At 43.3% G+C, this 19,340-nt stretch overlaps 1 protein-coding gene across 1 annotated transcript in view; it reads right to left on the bottom strand.

Moving 5' to 3' along the window:
* The window catches only part of LOC124613504 (methyl farnesoate epoxidase-like), a 217,605-nt gene that overhangs the window by 136,527 nt on the left and 61,738 nt on the right, over window positions 1-19,340 (bottom strand). The gene's annotated exons all lie outside the window — the stretch shown is intronic.

The following is a 19,340-nucleotide window of genomic DNA, read 5'->3' on the forward strand; positions in this document are numbered from 1 at the left end:
ACGTAAGCCATATAGACGTGCTATGTTTAATTTCACAGATAAACAACTGAGTGACGATGCGATATCGGTGTTGGAAAAGGGACTAAATTTTGTGCCCACTCCAAAGACCTTGCCTATTAAGGATTTTATCAGTGCTATTGAGCAAGGTGCCTCGAAACTTCCGAGTGAGACTGGTGAAGAAATAAGGCGAGAGGCTTGCAGGGCCGTAACCCGGATGCCAGCACCAAAGCCGGCCGGTGTGGCCGTGCGGTTCTAGGCGCTTCAGTCTGGAACCGCGTGACCGCTACGGTCGCAGGTTCGGATCCTACCTCGGGCATGGATGTGTGTGATGTCCATAGGTTAGTTAGGTTTAAGTAGCTCTAAGTTCTAGGGGACTGATGACCACAGATGTTAAGTTCCATAGTGCTCAGAGCCATTTGAACCATTTTTTGAACCAGCACCAAAGCAGAACACAAACACTGAAGAAAGGAAAGCTCTCTGTTCCTTAAGAGAAGACTCAGAAATTGTGAATTTACCTACTGATAATGGAAATGCTACTGTTCTTTTGCCTGCAACATCCTATTTCGGCAAGATGACGGATTTACTGCAGGACTCAGCGTATCGCCGTCTCCAGACGGATCCAACAGACGAAGTACAATGGAAGTCATCCGCGCTCGTCACGTCCAGCCAGTTTCCTGAACATCTTAAAAAGAGCTAGAGAGTACAAGCTCCAGTTCTACTACGACTTTGTGGGCTGTCTAAGATCTATAAGGAAGGGATTCCTCTTCGCCCCATTGTTAGCAGTATAGGAGCCCCAACATATCACCTGGCGAAACATCTGGCTTCTCTCCTAAGCCCAGTGGTAGCAAAATGTGAACATCACATTCGAAACTCAGAAGATTTTATAAAACGACCGAAGACTTTGCGTCTCGAACCAGCTGACATTTTAGTGAGTTTCGATGTGGTCTCTTTGTTCACACGAATGCCCTTGGTGCATTCATTACAACTTATAGGAACTAAGTTGCAGGAGGGTATCTTACATCTATTCAAACATGTGCTTACCTCGACTTACTTTTTATTTAACGAACAGTATTTTGAGCAGACTGACGGTGTTGCTATAGGTAGCCCTTTGCGTCCCATAGTAGCTAATCTTTTTATGGATGACTTCGAGGAAAAAGCACTTCAGTCAGCTGTGCTGAAACCTAAATGTTTCTGGAGATGTGTGGCCAACACTTTTGTAGTTTAGCCACATGGAGCAGCAACGCTTCCTGAATTTCTGGAACACCTTAACTCCCTCCATTTGCTTCACTGTGGAAGTGGAGAAAAATGGAAATCTCCTGTTTCTTGAGGTCTTGGTCTATAGAAAAGAAGATGGTTCCTTGGGTCACAGTGTATTCCACAAACCAACTCACACTGACCTATATCAACGAGCTACGAACTGTGATCACCCATCTCAACGAAGTGGCGTGTCGCGGACTCTCGTTCATAGGGCTAGAATTATCTCTGATGCAGGGAGCGTATCAGCAGAGCTTGGCTATCTGCTCTCTGTATTTGAACAAAAGGGATACTCTGAAAAACAGATCCGTAGTGCATTTAAACGTGCACGCACTAAAGTTCAAAAACAGCCAGAAGAGACAGAGAACTCCAAGAGGATGGTTTTTCTACCCTATGTTGGTGGCGTGCGCTTTAAGATTGGTAGGCTGTTCAAAAAACATCAAATAAAATGTGTCTTCCACCGTCCAGCGCATGTGCAGACTATGCTGGATTCTGTTAAAGACGACCCAGGTCTAAGGAGACCAGAGATATATAAAATCCCGTGCCAGTGTGGGAAAACATACTGTGGCCAGACGTGTCGCAATGTTAAGGATAGATGTGCTGAACATGGACGTCACACTAGACTGGGTCAGCCAGAAAAGTCTGCTGTGGCTGAATACCGTCTTGACACGGGACAGAGCATGAATTACGGAGAGGCAGAGATCCTTTCGTCCGCTTCCATGTACTGGGACTCCATCATTAAAGAAGCAGTCGAAATTCGTGTAAGTAATGACCTCATCAATAGAGACACGGGATTTCAACTCAGCAAGGCATGGGAACCAGCACTGGCGGCATTAAGGCATCGTCGGCTGCAGTCGAACGAATCCGAACCAACATGGAAGGAGGATCAAAGTCCGGAAATTTAAACTGGGCCCCAAAACTCTACCCGCACGCGCGCTTGGCGGCTATTTGCCGCCGCGCTTGTCGCGCGTCGCGAGTCACAAGCCAGTAGCCCGATGTACAGCAGGGGGCACTGGATGTCGCCTTGCTCTATAATTCGTCTTTGATGACGTTGTAGCCTTAACCCTTGGCGCCTGCGCTCTTCCATCGACTCAGCGTATATATTGGCGAGCCACTGCAGCAACACATCTCCATTTACTGTGTTTTTATGTCCCCCTTTTTATCCCCATTTCTGTGTAAGCGTCTCCCCTTCTGTATTTTGTAAATCCATTGGCCTTATGAGCGGTGGACTGTGCCACTGCCAGCCCTCCATGGGCAGGGGAATGAAATTACAATAAAGAAAGGAAAAAAAACAGCAATACGTCAGTAAGCACCTGAAGATGACGAACAGCAGTCTCGTCGAAATACTGTGCAGCTTCCACAACATTATCCGACGCGACGCCCGCGAACCATTGAAGCAGTTATTACTTCGGTAAAGTCTCAAACACACACAATTGGTATAAATGTCAAATGGTTCAAATGGCTCTAAGCACTATGGGACTTAACATGTATGGTCGCCAGTCCCCTAGAACTTAGAACTACTGAAACCTAACTAACCCATCACACAACACCCAGTCATCACGAGGCAGAGAAAATCCCTGACCCCGCCGAGAATCGAACCCGGGAACCCGGGCGCGGGAAGCGAGAACGCTACCGCACGACCACGAGCTGCGGACGGTATAAATGTCCATCAATAGCTGTCCTTATCCTTTTGACCACGTAATGTATATGCAAATGTCTTGGTTGCACTCGGAATGCACCTTTCATCGGCGCTACCTAATTGTTCGAGGAAAAGTGACTTCCTGTTTTCAAAAGAATGAAAAATTATCTCCAGAGTACTGCTTTGCTGCGTAGACTTATCGCATTATCTTTATTGCAAATTAAAAGTGAAGCTGTAAACAGAGTTAATTGTGGTGACTTAGTCTATGACTTAGGCGAAAAGAAATCTCGGAAAGATTAATATGTATGATGTTAGCTTCTAAAGGTAATTATGTGATATTACAATCATTATTTCCATATAAAATACGTTTACTTCTTTTCTTCCTTTGAACTCGTGTGCCACAAATAATTAGAAAAATAAATGAAATCACTGCTCCATGCCGTATAGAGACAGTGGGGCAATATGTTGAACACGTTATTGAAGTCTAGGGAAACGCGACTGACATGCTAACCTGCATGTAATATTTGGAATATATTGTTTACGGAAAAAGTTAATTATGTTTCTCTAGAATGGTGTTTGCCGAACCCATACCGCTTCTTTGAGAGGCCCTTCGTCCTCTCTAGGAGGAGCACAGTGTTCGACATTAGAAGATATTCAAGGTTTCTTCGACAGATACAAGTTAAGGGAAATAGTCTGTAAATTCGTATATCTGTCTGTTACCTTCTTGGACTATTTCCTGTCCAGATGTCATACATGAAGACTGATAACTTGTAGCAGTTACGCAGAAATATGCACAGTCGGTTACTTGGTCAACAATATAATTTAAACGAGCCCGCGAGGGTAATGAAAGAAAAACGACCTTTGTAAACGTTACGCTAACACTAATTACGTTGACAATTCAATCTAAACTTAACCCTTACAAGCACATTAGTTTCGTAGCAAGGAGACCCGCCGAATGCAACGATGTAATTGTTAATTTTAGGGTGTTAAAATTCGCAAAATTGCCTGGTAAAATTTACACAACCGTAAATTTTATAGTTTTTAAGTGTTCGACAAACTTGGTGGCATAATAAGGCCAGTCAATGAAGACGAAGAAAGGGCGAATGTGAAGAATAATTCGTGCAGTCGCTAGTTTTTGTACAGTAGTAGGAGGTAGCGCCACGAACAACATAATAGAAATTGTGACTGGTCGGAGCTGAGTGTGGCAGTCGGGATGCGTTTGAACATTGATTTTGTACGTTTTTCGTGAGCAACTCGGGAAGCCTCTAGCGAAGACGTATACCAATACAGAATTAACTACGTTAAATTTCCTTCAAAAAGGTCGTGTTTATTCTTTTCTGTAGGACTAATGGTTTGCGCGTAGCGAGCGAGGGGATATGGAAAATCTGGCGCGTTGCTCATGAAGGGCAAGTAGAATATTGCCGGTTACATCCAATGGCAGCGATAGGGGCAGCTGAATCACCTTGTACATTAGGAGACGGCGCCTTACCTGGTGGATATCCCGGAGGGCGTCTCAGCTGCCTCCAGAGCCAGGTGACCACGGCGGTCGCAGCGAGCAGCAGAGGCAACGCCAGAGGGAACATTTCTTATCGTGTCTGGCCGCTGGCCGGGCAGGAACTAACAGACACCGCGTCTTCCGACAGACAACCTGTATGTCGAGAGCTGCCACGAAGGGGAGGGGAGATCAGCTCGGACCAGCCCAGCTGCTGTTCGGCAGGCCGACGCTGGTAACGCGCCTCCTCGCTGATAGCAAGGACACATTGCTTGTTCCTTCTTCTTCCCCATATTTGTCAGCTTCGGACTACTGCGTGGATCACGTCTAAAATTTCTCATTGTTCATTTGCTGCCTTTCAGTTGCTACACCTATAGTGTGTTCTCTGCGCTCCATCCAATAATATGTGCTAGAAAAAAAGTAGAAAATGCTAGCGTGTTTCAGACAAGTTGTTATGTGGTCTTGAGTGAGAAAACTGGTTTTCTGCGGCGCTCCACGCTAGTATATCGTGTGCAAGCCTCTTCATTTCTACATACATGTTGCAATGTGCATCACTTTTAATCTGCTTACTGTATTCAAACCTTCGTTTCACTCTAAAATCTCAACATCCTCTCTCCCCTCTCCTCTTCCCGCACTTCAACACTTCTCTATATTACCAAAATAACGATTCTTTGACGCCCCCCAGAATGTATCCTATAAAACGATCTCTCCTTTGTGTCACAATCTTATTTTCTCGTTCTGCTCAACACCTACCCATTAGTTATAGAAAGGTTGCTATCACTGGCGCGGCTCCATCGTTGGACCAGGTCGATTTCTCTGTGCATAGGCACATTCTACTAGTCATTGAGTGTATGTCACCAAATATTCGCCGTCTTAGTGGTGGATTGTTACACAAAGACACAAAGCAACAGTGAAATATGCTGAGATTTTTGCTACATCCTTCTACACTGAAGAGCCAAAAGTATCTGGTACACCTGTCTAATATCCTGTAGGGCTCCCGAGAGCTGCCGCAACACGACGTGGCATGGACTCGACTATTGTCTGAAGTAGTGCTGGAGGGACTTGACACCATCAGTCCTGCAGGGCTGTCCGCAGATTCGTAAGAGTACAAGCTGGTGGAAGACTCTCCTGAAGAGCAAGTTGCAAGGCATCCCAGATATGCTCAATAATGTTCATGTCAGGGGAGGTTGGGGGCCAGCGGAAATGTTTGAACTCAGAAGAGTGTTCCTGGAGCCACTCTGTATCAATTCTGGACGTGTGGAGTATCGCGTTGTCCTACTGAAATTGCCCAAGCACGTCGGAATGCACACTGGACATGAATGGATGCAGGTGATCAGACAGGATGCGTACGTACGTGTCACCTGTCATAGTCGTATCCATACGTATCACGGTCCCTTATCACTCCACCGCACGCGCCCCACACCACTACAGAGCCTCCACCAGCTTGAACCGTCCCCTGCTCACATGCAGGGTCCATGGATTATTGGGGTTGTCTCCATACCCGTACACGTCCATCCACTCGATACAATGTGTAACGAGACTCGTCCGACCAGGCAACATGTTTCCCGTCATGAACAGTCCAATGTCGGCTTTGGCGAGCCCAGGCGAAGCGTAAAGCTTTGTGTCACGCGGTCATCAAATGTGAACGAGTGGGCTTTCGGCTCCAAAAGCCCATATCGATGATATATGGTTAATGGTTCGCACGCTGACACTTGTTGATGACTCAGGATTGAATTCTGCAGCAATCTGCGGAATGGGTGAACTTCTCTCACGATAAACGATTCTCTTCAGTCGTCGTTTGTCCCATTCTTGCAGGATCTTTATACAGCCTCAGAGATGTCGGAGATTTAATTTTTTATCGGATTGCTAATATCCACGGTACACTGGTGGAATGGTCGTACGGGAAAATCCTCACCTCATCGCTACCTCGGAGATGCTGTGTCCCATCGCTCGTGCGCCAACTATAACACCACTTTCAAACTCACTTGATAACCCGCCATTGTAGCACCAATAACCGATCTAACAACTGCGTCAGGCACTTCTTGTCTTACATAGACGTTTCCGACCGAAGCACCGTATTCTGCCTGTTTACATACCTCTGTATTTAAGTACGCATGCATATACCAATTTCGTTGGCGCTTCACTGTAATTATCTTGTAATAAGGACTGAAACGTCGCAGTGATACGGTAATAGTGATTAAATGTCCGTAGTCATCATTATAGAAGATGAGCAGTTCACACGATTTTGTCATATTTACAATATAAAGTTACGTGCTGTGGACAATGACCAGGTGTTGTTAAGAGATGCAATGAGAGTTGCCTTGCATGACACACCCCGAATTTTGTACAATCTTAGGCCTAAGTAGGTCACTATAAATAAAATTTCACAAATGGTCTTCATTACATGTTTTCTGATGGTATGTAAGTGTCCTGAAATCAGTCATATATGTGTGTGTGTTTCTTTTTTTACATTCGAAGACGGCATTTCTCCTTTCAGCCTCCATGGTTTCGAATACAACTTATTCGGTTTGGGATGCCAACACAAGATTCCTAACAATAACAAATATGACATGTATTGACATTTTTTAGATGTGTGTACTACACTGACGGAAAAAAATCGCAGCACCAAAAAATAATTAATGTACAGTAATGAAATTCGGGAATAAATTTGTCAAAGTAACATATGCAATTGATGAACACTGAAAGATCACAAGTTAATGTGAGCGCAAGAAAAGCTATTGCAAGTGTGAAATGTTGGTACATGTTGGGTTAGAACAGCTGTATGTAGATGAGAGTTGTTCTGTTGGGAAACACCTAATGAAAGGTGTTCATAAATGGGATCACAGCTGGTCGAATCACCAGACTGACGTGCAAATTTATAGTCAGGGCGCGTGGGATAACATGCAAGTGCTCCTGTTGTCCTACGAAATCGCACTCCAGACCGTAATTCCACGCGTAGTTCCAGTGCTTCTAGCACGCAGACAGGGTTTTTACAGGCCCTCAAATGGCCTCCTCCTAACCACACCGCCATCACTGGCACTGAGGCAGATCCAGCTTCAATCAGAAACCACAACAAACGTCCCCCATGCTCTCCAACAAGCTCTCGCTTGACGGCCCAGAAGTCGAAAATGACGGTGGTTTGGGGTTAGTGGAATGCACCTGAATGCCGTTTGGTTCGGTGCTCTCCTTCAAATAACCGATTCGTAACTGTGGTGCCAACTGCCACTCAAATTGCTGCCGCTAGATGCAGTAAGATACGCCAGAGCCATAGACGAACTATGACTTACCCTCTTGGTAGCGCCAAGTGGCCGTCCGGAGCTCAGCCTTCTTGCGACCATGTACGAGGGTTAGAACTTTATTAGTGGAAACTATTTATTTACAGCTCGTACAAAATAGATACGTGTTTCAAAGTTTTACTGACCTTCACAGTACTCACCAGCATTGTGCATAACCCGTTGCCAGCGATGTGGAAGCCGTAGGACACTCTTAGCAGTGCCAGTTGTGTTGACAATTCGAGCGGCGTGGTCTATTGCCCGACGAATTTGTAGCAGTTCCGAAGCGAATGCCGTGACGTGTTTCCTTCAGCTTAGAAATCGATCTGAACTGACGAGGGCTTAAGTCAGAGAAGTGCAGTAGGTGGTATAGCACTTAGCAGCCCCATTAGTCAAACAAATCAGTAACAGCTTGCACTGTACGTGCTTGAGCACTGTCCTGCAAAATGATGGTCAGGTACTTCAGAAAGTGTCATCACTTCTAAGCTGGTCGTAGGTTGTGTTCCAAAAATGAACAGCATAGAGACAGAAGTGATGACACTTTCTGCAGGACCTGGCCATCATTTTGCGGGACAATGCTCAAACACGTACAGTGGAAGATGTTTGATTGATGGAGCTGCTAAGTGCTATACGACCTACTGAACTCCCCTGACTTCAGCCCTCGTGAGTTCAACTCGATTTCTAAATTGAAGGAAACACTTCACGGCATTCGCTTCAGAACTGCTACAAATTGCCGGCCGGAGTGACCGGGTGCTTCTAGGCGCTACAGTCTGGAACCGCGTGACCGCTAGGGTCGCAGGTTCGAATCCTGCCTCGGGCATGGATGTGTGTGATGTCCTTATGGTTAGTTAGGTTTAAGTAGTTCTAAGTTCTAGGGGACTGATGACCTCTGAAGTTAAGTCCCATAGTGCTCAGATCCATTTTTGCTACAAATTCGTCGGGCAATAGGCCGCGCCGCTCGAACTTTCAACACAACCGGCACTGCTAAGAGCATCCTACGACTTCCACATCGCTGTCAATGGATTATACACAGTGCTGGTGACTGCTTCGAAGGTCAGTAAAACTTTGAAAGTCGTATCTGTTTTGTAAGAGCTGTAAATAAATAGTTGGCACTGTTGAAATTCCAACCCTGTATTCTCGTGATCACTGCTGCCACCAATCATGTACACTGGCTACATACCCGCCAAGTCCTTCTGCAGTAAAGCAAATAGAACATCGAGCTTCCCGTAGGCCTTTTACACCACCTCCTTCATTCAGTGAGTTGTTGATAAAGGTATCTTTGTCGCCTTAAAGGTATTCTTGAATAATACCAGCTCACCACGTCCCATATCAAAGGTAACTGACGCTCTCACCGTTACAGCGTGTATTTAAGGCAAATCTGATTTGCGTCCTCATAGTGGCGCTACTAACACCACTCTTATGTGACTAGCGCGGTATTTGAATAGGCATCATCTTTCAGAGTGCAGCATTTTGCCACATTGTGTCTCGCTATTATTCCCACATTACATTATGAGCTGCAGTGTACAGAGCGAAGCTGCACCAGTAGCCGGTAGTCGGTAGCTATCCTCGCACCACGCGACACCAGATGGTATCGTAGTGCGGGAACACGAGCTTTCGAGAGGCTCCTATGCTGGAGCAGAGGGGAATAATAGTTCTGACAGGGCTCCAAGCCACATTTTTTTTTGGTCATCAGTCTTCTGGCTGGTTTGATGGGGCCCGCCACGAATTCTTCTCCTGTGCTAACCTCTTCAGCTCAGAGTAGCACTTGCAACCTACGTCCTCAACTATTTGCTGGTTGTAGTCCAATCTCTGTCCTTCTCTACAGTTGTTGCCCGCTACAGCTCCCTCTAGTACCACGGAAGTCATTCCCTGATGTCTTAACACGTGTCCTCTCATCCTGTCCCTTCTCCTTATCAGTGTCTTCCACATATTTCTTTCCTCTCCGATTCTTCACAGAACCTCCTCATTCCTTACTTTATCAGTCCACCTAATTTTGAACATTCGTCAGTAGCACAACATCTCAAATCCTTCGATTCTCTTCTGTTCCGGTTTTCCTACAATCCATATTTGACTACCATATAACGCTGTACTCCAGACGTACATTCTCAGAAATTTCTTCCTCAAATTAAGGTGAATATTTGATATTAGTAGACTTCTCTTGGCCAGGAATGCCCTTTTTGCCATTGCTAGTCTGCTTTTGATGTCCTTCTTTCTTCGTTCGTCACTGGTTATTTTACTGCCTAGGTAGCAGAATTCCTTAACTTCCTCTACTTCGTGACCATGAATCCCGATGGGAAGTTTCTCGCTGTTCTCATTTCTGCTTCTTCTCATTAGCTTTGTGTTTCTTCGATTTACTCTCAATCCATACTCTGTACTCATTAGACTGTTCATTCCATTCAGCAGATCGTGTAATTGTTCTTCACTTTCACTCAGGATAGCAATGTCATCAGCGAACCGTATCATTGATATCCTTTCACCTTGAATTTTAATTCCACTCCTGAACCTTTCTTTTATTTCCATCATTTCTTCCTCGATGTACAGATTGAACAGTAGGGGTGAAAGGCTACATCCTTGTCTTACACCGTTTTTTACTACGAGCTCTTCGTTCTTGGTCGTCCGCTTCTATTATTCCCTCTTGGCTGTTGTACATATTGTACATGACCTTTGTCTCCCTATAGCTTACCCCTACTTTTATCAGAATTTCGACCATCTTGCACCATTTTACATTGTCAATTGCTTTCCCAGGTTGACATATCCTATGAACGTGTTTTGATTTTTCTTTCGTCTTGCTTTCATTATTAACCACAACGTCAGAATTTCCTCTCTCGTGCCTTTACCTTTCCTGAAGCCAAAATGATCGTCATCTAGCGTATCCTCAATTTTCCTTTCCATTCTTCTGTATAGTATCGTTGTAAGTAACTTGAATGCACGAGCTGTTAAGCTCATTGTGCGGTAATTCTCTTGCTTGTCAGCTCTTGCCGTCTTCGGAATTGTGTAGATAATGTTCTTTCCGAAAGTCAGATGGTATGTCGCCAGACTCATACATTCTACACACCAACGTGAATAGTCGTTTTGCTGCCACTTCCCACAATGATTTTAGAAATTCTGATGGAATGTTATCCATCCCTTCTGCCTTATTTGATCTTAAGTCCTCCAAAGCTCTTTCAAATTCTGATTCTGACACTGGAGCCCCTATCTCTTCTAAATCGAATCCTGTTTCTTCTTCTATCACATCAGATAAATCTTCCTCCTCACAGAGGCTTTCAGTGTTTCACCTATCCGCTCTCTCCTCTGTATTTAACAGTGGAAGTCCCATTGCACTCTTAATGTAATTACCCTTGCTTCTAATGTCACCGAAGGTTGTTTTGTCTTTCCTGTATGCTTAGTATGTCCTTCCAACAGTCAATTCTTTTTCGATGTCTTCACGTTTTTCGTGCAGCCATTTCGTCTCAGTTTCCCTGCACTTCCTATTTATTTCATTCCTCAGCGACTTGTATTTCTGTATTCCTGAGTATCCCGGAACATTTTTGTACTTCTTCCTTTCATCGATCAATTGAAGTATTTCTTCTGTTACCCATGGTTTCTTCGCAGTTACCTTCTTTGTACCTATGTTTTCCTTCCCAACTTCTGTGATGGCCCTTTTAAGAGATGTCCATGCCTCTTCAAGAGTACTGCCTACTGAGCTATTCCTTACTGCTGTATCATAGATACAGATAGAGAACTTCAACCGTATCTCGTCATTGCTTAGTTCCTCCGTATCCCACTTCTTAGCGTATTGATTCTTCCTGACTAATGTCTGAAACTTCAGCCTACTCTCCAACACTGCTCTATTGCGATCTGAGACTATATCTGCTCCAGGGAGTGCCTTACAATCCAGTATCTGATTTCAGAATCTCTGGCTGACCATGATGTACTCTAACTGAAATCTTCCCGTATCGCCCGGCCTTTTCCAAGTATACCTCCTCCTCTTGTGATTCTTGAACAGAGTATACGGTATTACCAGCTGAAAGTTGTTAGAGAACTCACTTAGTCTTTCCCCTGTCTCATTCTTTGACCAAGCCCACATTCTCCTGTAACCTTTTCTTCTACTCCTTCCCCTACAACTGTATTCCAGTTGCGGCGTGGCGTGGATTTTGAATTTCCTTGTGCAGTACGCCAATTTAGAAATTTACCTACCTCAGAACGGCGTCTGCTCGATGTGCCTTCACTCGGCAACGTAGATACTTACAAAGAGGATGAAAAATCAGATTTGATAAAAAAAAAGCACCATGTAATATCTACAATTACTGAGGCCGCCAACTCTAGTAATGAAATAAAGTTCTGTAGAAAAACTGTCAATAAAAAATTAATCGGGCGGTGAGATAATGGATTGGCTTCTGCAAAATAATGTCTGAAATTTCCACACAAAAATGTTTATTTGTTCTTATAGCCAAAGAAACAGTACTGTTCTGTCCACATTTAAACTATTGGTCATTTTCGTCAAGTTCACAATTCATACAATCATTTCACACGCACAGCAGCCAGAAATCTGTCCAAATCCGACCCGAGTTAAACAACGTTTCCACATTCATTAAATCCACCATTAACATTAGTTATTACATTAGGTCCTTCTGCTGGATTTCAAAAAAGAAACTGCTCGCCAAAAAAGCTCAGTGGTTGAATTCTGAAACATGCCACTCAGATACTACGAAGGCCAAATTTTCACACGCGAATATCTTTCTAACAACACAGCTCCAAAACTTCCAAACTTCACAAAACTGTCCGTAACTACATCAGTGTTAGTCACGACATGTATCAAACACGAGGAACTCAATATTCCTTCATTTTACACATTATTTTGACTCGCAGCAGTAACATGACCGGCTACGTTCAAAGCTGGCGATAGACTCCCTTCTTGCAACCTCCCTCCCAGTATAACTGTCAGGAACGAGCGGGAACCGTCTCAATTCTGATTGGCTAACCATACTCGCTGCCAGTCAGAATAATCGCTCATGATCATACTCGCGCCAAAACTGGCCTGCACCAGTCCTTAGATACAGATGTATCTACGTCATTCTGATATACAAATATTAAAGTAATGTTTAATAAACGAAAATGAAAACGCAATAAATCTGGAAATATCCTTCAGATACAGATACTACTCCAGCTGACTTTCTGGCTGCTCTATTACAATAGCAATCACACCTAGACATACGCCATCGGCAAAGCGGGTAATTTCCTATGAACATTTTCCCACAACAGACTTGCGTAACTCTTGCAGGTTACTTAAGACGGTATATAATGCAACATTAAAATTTGATGAATGTCCCACGTACACAGTCTCCTTCACTGACATAAACTCCCACAACAGTCTTAGACACCAATAATAATTTTGTCTGATTTTTATATTACTAAAACGAAAAAAATAAAAGGTTTAATATGAAAATCTCAATTAATTAATTCTGCACCCTGCGAGTTCTGTTTATGTTTTCATATAATACCAAAGGATAAACTATTATATTTCCTAACTGAATTTAGTTTCCTAAGTGTCGGTTTCTTACTTTTTTAGCAATTTCTTCTATCTCTGAAAGTGTGATTGTTATGAAGCTGAAATTTGGATACAATCTTCTCCTGAATGTCAAAAGGTAGTGTACCGATTTTCAAAATGATTGAATCATATTTAGTATCATTTATTTAGGTTCTTATAGGTGGTGAATGTACGGTCGCTAAGAAGTGACACAGAAGCCGTTCTCACGCTGCCTCCATAGTAGCAGGTGTACATGACTCATTGGCGAAGACCCAAGTGGCGGTTTATTTCACAGCCTCCGGCTCCAATACTGCGGGCTGTATAGCAACGAATGCTATCGCGCATTAACTCGTGACGTTACACAGTACCCCATGACTATTCGATTTTCATCCCCCTGTACATACTGTAGTACCCTTTCAATATCCTCATACACTTTCTCTATCTCGTCAGCTTGCGATGTCGGCATGTACACCTGAACCATCGTTGTCGGTGTTAGTTTGCTATCGATTCTGATAAGAACAACCCTGTCACTGAACTGTTCACAGTAACATACTCTCTGCCCTACGTTCCTATTCATAACAAATCCTATTCCAGTTATACCATTTTCTGTTGCTGTTGATATTACCCTATACTCATCTGACCAGAAATCCTTGTCTTCTTTCCACTTCACTTCACTGACCCCTACTGCACCTAGATTGAGCCTTTGCATTTCCCTTTTCAGATTTTCTGGTTTCCCTACCACGTTCAAGCTTCTGACATTCCACGTTACAACGTTATCCTTTCGTTGATTATTCAGTCTTCTTCTCATGGTAACCTCCCCGCTGGCAGTCCTCTCCCGGAGATCCGAATGGGGGACTATTCCGGAATCTTTTGCCAGTGGAAAGATCATCATAACGCTTTCTCTATTCCAGGCCACATGTCCTGTGGGTACACGTTACGCGTCTTTAATGCAGTGGTTTCCACTGCCTTCTGCATCCTCATGTCTTTGCTCATTGCTGATTCTTCCGCCTTTAGGGGCAGTTTCATACCCCTAGGACAAGAGAGTGCCCTGGACCTCTGTCAGCTCCTCCGCCCTCTTTGACAAGGCCATTGGCAGAATGAGGGTGACTTCTTATGCCGGAAGTCTTCGGCTGCCGATGCTATTTATCAAAATTCAAGCAGCGGCGTTATTCGAACCCGGGACCGAAGACGTTTTGATTATGAATTAAACATGCTATCCCCTTTTTTGTATTTTGTTCGTTATTGTTCATTGTGTTTGGTCGTAGCGGACGTCACATGACATTTGTTAAAGTTAGTCGTTTATCCCTTTACTTAGTTTTTTTTGTTACAGAGAGCAGCCAGCTCCCTGACAGAGCACGCTGAGCTACCGTGCCGGCGTCCTCTAGACCACGCACATCGCTCGCAATTTGCTTTCGCAGGTTACTATTAAATTTCAACTTCCGACCATACCGGTGGTCTTGCTTGTACTGAGAACGATCATTTCATAATTTCAACAATTTTAATAATTTTTATGAGGAAAGGTAGATGTTCTAATTAAAGTAAACTTCCATAAGATATTGAGATAGACCAATCAGAAGCAAGCAGGAAGAGACAGGCGTGAAACGGTGGCTAAGCTTCTGCAGGAGTCGCGATCTGAGCTGAAAGGTGCGCTGTAACTGATAGTATAGAGTGACACTGAAGTGTTTCGTGTGGTATTACCGGAAGATATATAAACTAAATGCTAAAGCATACTGAGTGCAATGGGACTGTTGTTCATGGTGTTCAGAAAATATTTCACGTTAAAAAATTTACTTTTACTGTCTCTGTGCGTCTGCAGACTGTTCAGAGCAATGTCTGAATGAATTTAGAGAGGAATTTGCGACATCCTAAGTCAGTGTCTGTGCCTTTACTTCTGCCGGATCCTAATTTAGAATTTTATATTGTACCACTGTTCGTCCTTACAGCAATCAATGTAGGAGCAACGAACTCGCGACCCTCTGAGAAGAAGAATCCCCCAAGTGAGCTAAAACACCACTAAATAATCAGTGACGATACAAGGAGCAAATGCAGAACAGTGTTAGGGACTTAAATTTCAAATGGCTCTGAGCACTATGGGACTTATCATCTGAGGTCATCAGTCCCCTAGAACTTAGAACTACTTAAACCTAACTAACCTGAGGACATCACACACATCCATGCCCGAGGCTGGATTCGAACCTGCGACCGTAGCGGTCGCGCGATTCCAGACTGTAGCGCCTAGAACCGCACGGCCTCTGCGGCCGGCCCACAAATTGTACCCAATCAATATCGGACCTGTTCGATTTCGTAGGCTAGCTCAAACACGGTGGAACTCGAAACACTGAAATCCAAGAAGGCCTTAGGGATCCATCTCATCTGCCATGTGAAATCACTTGTACAATAAAACATGTATAGTTAGACTACCAAGTTAATGTTAAGAATCATTTGTTACTTATTCATTTATGTAGTCATTGTGTTGTTCTTTATTTGTTCGCATTTGCACTCTTTTGAGGTGATTTGTTATTTTGATTAACAAATAAGGTCTTCTCCTGTGACATCTGATCAATGAGTTTTGCGTTTGTAGTTTTCTGACGAGCATTTTCTCTTTGAGAATTTACCGCAAATTTGTGACATACTTGTAACCTCTCATGTTTCACAGATAGAAATTTGTTTCTTGGATAGTAGTGTGTCGATTTCTCGGCGGAAAAATCTCGGCTTCATGACAAAACCGGTTGAATCAACACTTGAACATTACTGTATTAGTAGCTTGTCACGCCACAGAAAGGTTATGTCTTAGAACAACGTGAAAATTGCATTTTTGTTGGTTCAGAAATAATTGCGCAAGTTTTGGAGACACAGTTATTCTCAGAATTCATCTTAGAATGTAGTTAATGGTTCTGTTTCTTCCGTAGATATTGTGTGCATGGCGGGTGGGGAGTATGCACGGTCTGTTCCACCATTCGTATTGAGGAGGCGATAGTGGTGCCACAGAAGTTGATTTGTGATCCGATAGTGGACCTCATTGTGATTTGGATCATGTCACCCATACCAGTGGGAGTATCTTGCGAGATGGACCTGGGTTCTCCACGCCAGAGGCGTGTTCACGTTCGAGTATGGTCATTTTTCTCGCTATGGTTCGATTAGGGTTATCATCAGTGAAGCGATGTATTCTCGTTGATTGTTTTCGAGTGTGGTTACACTTGTGGATAATCGCGTATGGTGCGATATTTTTCGCTGGTGGTACTTTCTAGTCTGTGGTTATCGCTTATGAATGACCATCAGCATTGCGATGATGTTTGTCTTGAGGTATTTCGACTGTGGATTATCAGCGCCAGAGATGCGTCATTGGCAAAGTCTTGCGTTACAGTGGCGTGAGAGACTTAAAATATGTTTCTATTTGTTGTTGTTGTTGTGGTCGTCCTGAGACTGGTTTGATGCAGCTCTCCATGCTACTCTATCCTGTGCAAGCTTCTTCATCTCCCAGTACCTACTGCAACCTACATCCTTCTGAATCTGTTTAGTGTATTCATCTCTTGGTCTCCCTCTACAATTTTTACCCTCCACGCTTCCCTCCAATACTAAATTGGTGATCCCTTGATGCCTCAGAACATGACCTACCAACCAATCCCTTCTTCTAGTCAAGTTGTGCCACAAACTTCTCTTCTCCCCAATCCTATTCAATACCTCCTCATTAGTTTGTGATCTACCCATCTAATCTTGCCAATTTATTCTATTAGGTTAAAGATAATCTTTTAAGGGGCAACATCATTTTTAGACGCGATCTATGGTACAAGGTCACTCTCACCTAAAATCTAAGACTGCCAACAGAGCACACGCAACAAATACGCTAATATTCAAACCATCTTTTGAAAGTGATTCGTGTATTTATTTTGTTTCTTGAACTCACTAAAAACACTTTTGAAAAGTTTCTTCGACGAACAACTTCAACTAAAGTGTGCTTAAAGGAAGAAGGCATTAACATTAGTCTCTCATCATGTGGTGTTTTACATATAAGTGAACATTAATTGGAATCTGGACCTCCCGCTATCCTATATCCAGATAGATGTGGTAGTAGCAGTTGTGAAGTAATCACAAATTCGGACCCAGGCATGTGGATAATGTGTTAACATCCTTCACATAAATAAAATTGTACAGAAAGGCCCTGCTAAAACTCCAAGCTTTGAATATCCCTCAAATTGGAACAGAAGAGAGTATTGAACTCTTTTTTACATAAGAACTTTACCAAATGCAGAGAAAAGGGATCATAAATGGCTTGTGTATTCGAAATCTACACAGAAAGTCTTTTGTTTTCGTTATAAACTTTTAGGATATTCTTGAAATAAGCTGTCAATTGCTGGTCTCTTTGAATGGGTTCATTTAGGAAATCGGTTTCAAGGGCATGAACAATCATTTAAGCACATAAACTGTACAAAAAATGGATAGAATGTGAGATACGTTAGAAATAAAGAAGTGGTATTGATCAAATTGACCTCAGATTACTGCAAAGAGAGAAGGAACATTGGCGTATGGTTCTAGAAAAAAATATTCTCAACGTCAGGTGCTTAGCTCAACATAAAATCGCCTTAAGGGAAACCACTGACAATCTTAATCAAGAAAATAATGGTAATTTTCTTGATTTGATCGAAGTTATAGTAGAAACTGACCGTTTTGCAGGAATTTTTGAGACAGGTAAAAACCCAAGAAATTCATGTCAATTATCTTGGGGAAAACATTCAAAATGAACTCATAAATTTGCTTGCCAACGAAGTAAAAAACACCATTGTTAACTTTGTAAGAGAAATTATTTTTCCATCATACTTGATTTTACACGTGGTCCAAGTCACAATGAACAAATGACACCGATTGCTAGGTTCGTAAATTTATTAGAAGACGCAGTGACTTTAGAACACTTCCTCAACTTTCTGAACGTCACTTCAACAATAGGAGAAAATCCAGTCATAGTCTTAATCTTGTGTTAACAGATTTGTCAAAATCTACAGCAAAAGCACTTGCGTATTTTCCTGTAATTCAAAGAATATGCATTCTTTTCGGTGCATCAATTCAGAGGTGGGAAATGTTATTGAACAGGGTACAAACTTTCACAGCGAAGTAGCTTTCAGATACTCGATGGAACAGTAGGGTGGAGAGTGTCAAAGCTACTAGCTACCAGACAACAGCAGTCAGAGATGTCCGTCTTGAAGTGAGCAACAGCACTGTTCAATCCAAAAGAAATAGCGAAGCTGTGAATGAACTAGAGTCGATGTCTGGTTTGTGGGGCTCTCAACTGTGCGGTCATCAGCGCCCCTACGAAGTCCCAGTTTTTACACGATCGAATTTTTTACACAGTCCAATCTAGCCACAGTCACGAATGATGACAGTGATGATGATGAAATGATGAGGACAACACAAATACCCAGTCCCCGGGCAGAAAAAATCCCCAATCCGCTGGGAATTGAGCCCGGGAACCCATGATCAAGATGCAACAACGCTAGCCACTAGACCACGAGCTGTGGACATCTTCGAGTTTATCGTAGGCGTCGCTATCTGGTATGATCTTCTCTTTGCCATCAACGCATCAAGTAAGGCACTTCAAGCAAAAAACATGGGTATGGCCGCGCGATGTAGCTGCGTGGTCTGGGGCACCTTGCGAAGGTTCGTGCAGCTTCCCCCGTAGGAGGTACGAGTCCTCCATCCAGCATGGGTGCGCGTGTTGTCCTTAGCGTAAGTTAGAATAAGTAGTGTGTAAGCCAAGAGACTGATGACCTCAGCAGTTTGGTCCCACAGCAACTTACCACCACCATGGGCATGAAAGTAGGAACTAAATCCCTTGAAAGTCTAGTTTATTGAGAATCTCCGTGAAGAAGATTTTGTTAATGCGAAGGTAACAGCGATAGAGATAGCTGAATGTTCACATATTGAACCAAAATTTGGAGAAAAGAGAGCTGGCAAGAAGGCGACGCAGTTTAATTATGAGGGTGACAACATGGTTTTCAGAGCCCAACTTTCAGAAGAGAAATGCAAAATCGTTTTTTTCTATCCTGTGGTTGAGACAGTGTTGAAAAATTTGAAAGAAATGTTTGGCCAACGAGCTAAGTATTCCGAAATATCCGGCTTTTTATTTTCTCCAGAAAGTTTAAAATACGTGCAGGGCGAAGAACTGAAAATGCTATGTAAAAACCT

The sequence above is a fragment of the Schistocerca americana genome, chromosome 4 (genome assembly GCF_021461395.2).
Source record: "Schistocerca americana isolate TAMUIC-IGC-003095 chromosome 4, iqSchAmer2.1, whole genome shotgun sequence".
Taxonomy (NCBI): domain Eukaryota; kingdom Metazoa; phylum Arthropoda; class Insecta; order Orthoptera; family Acrididae; genus Schistocerca; species Schistocerca americana.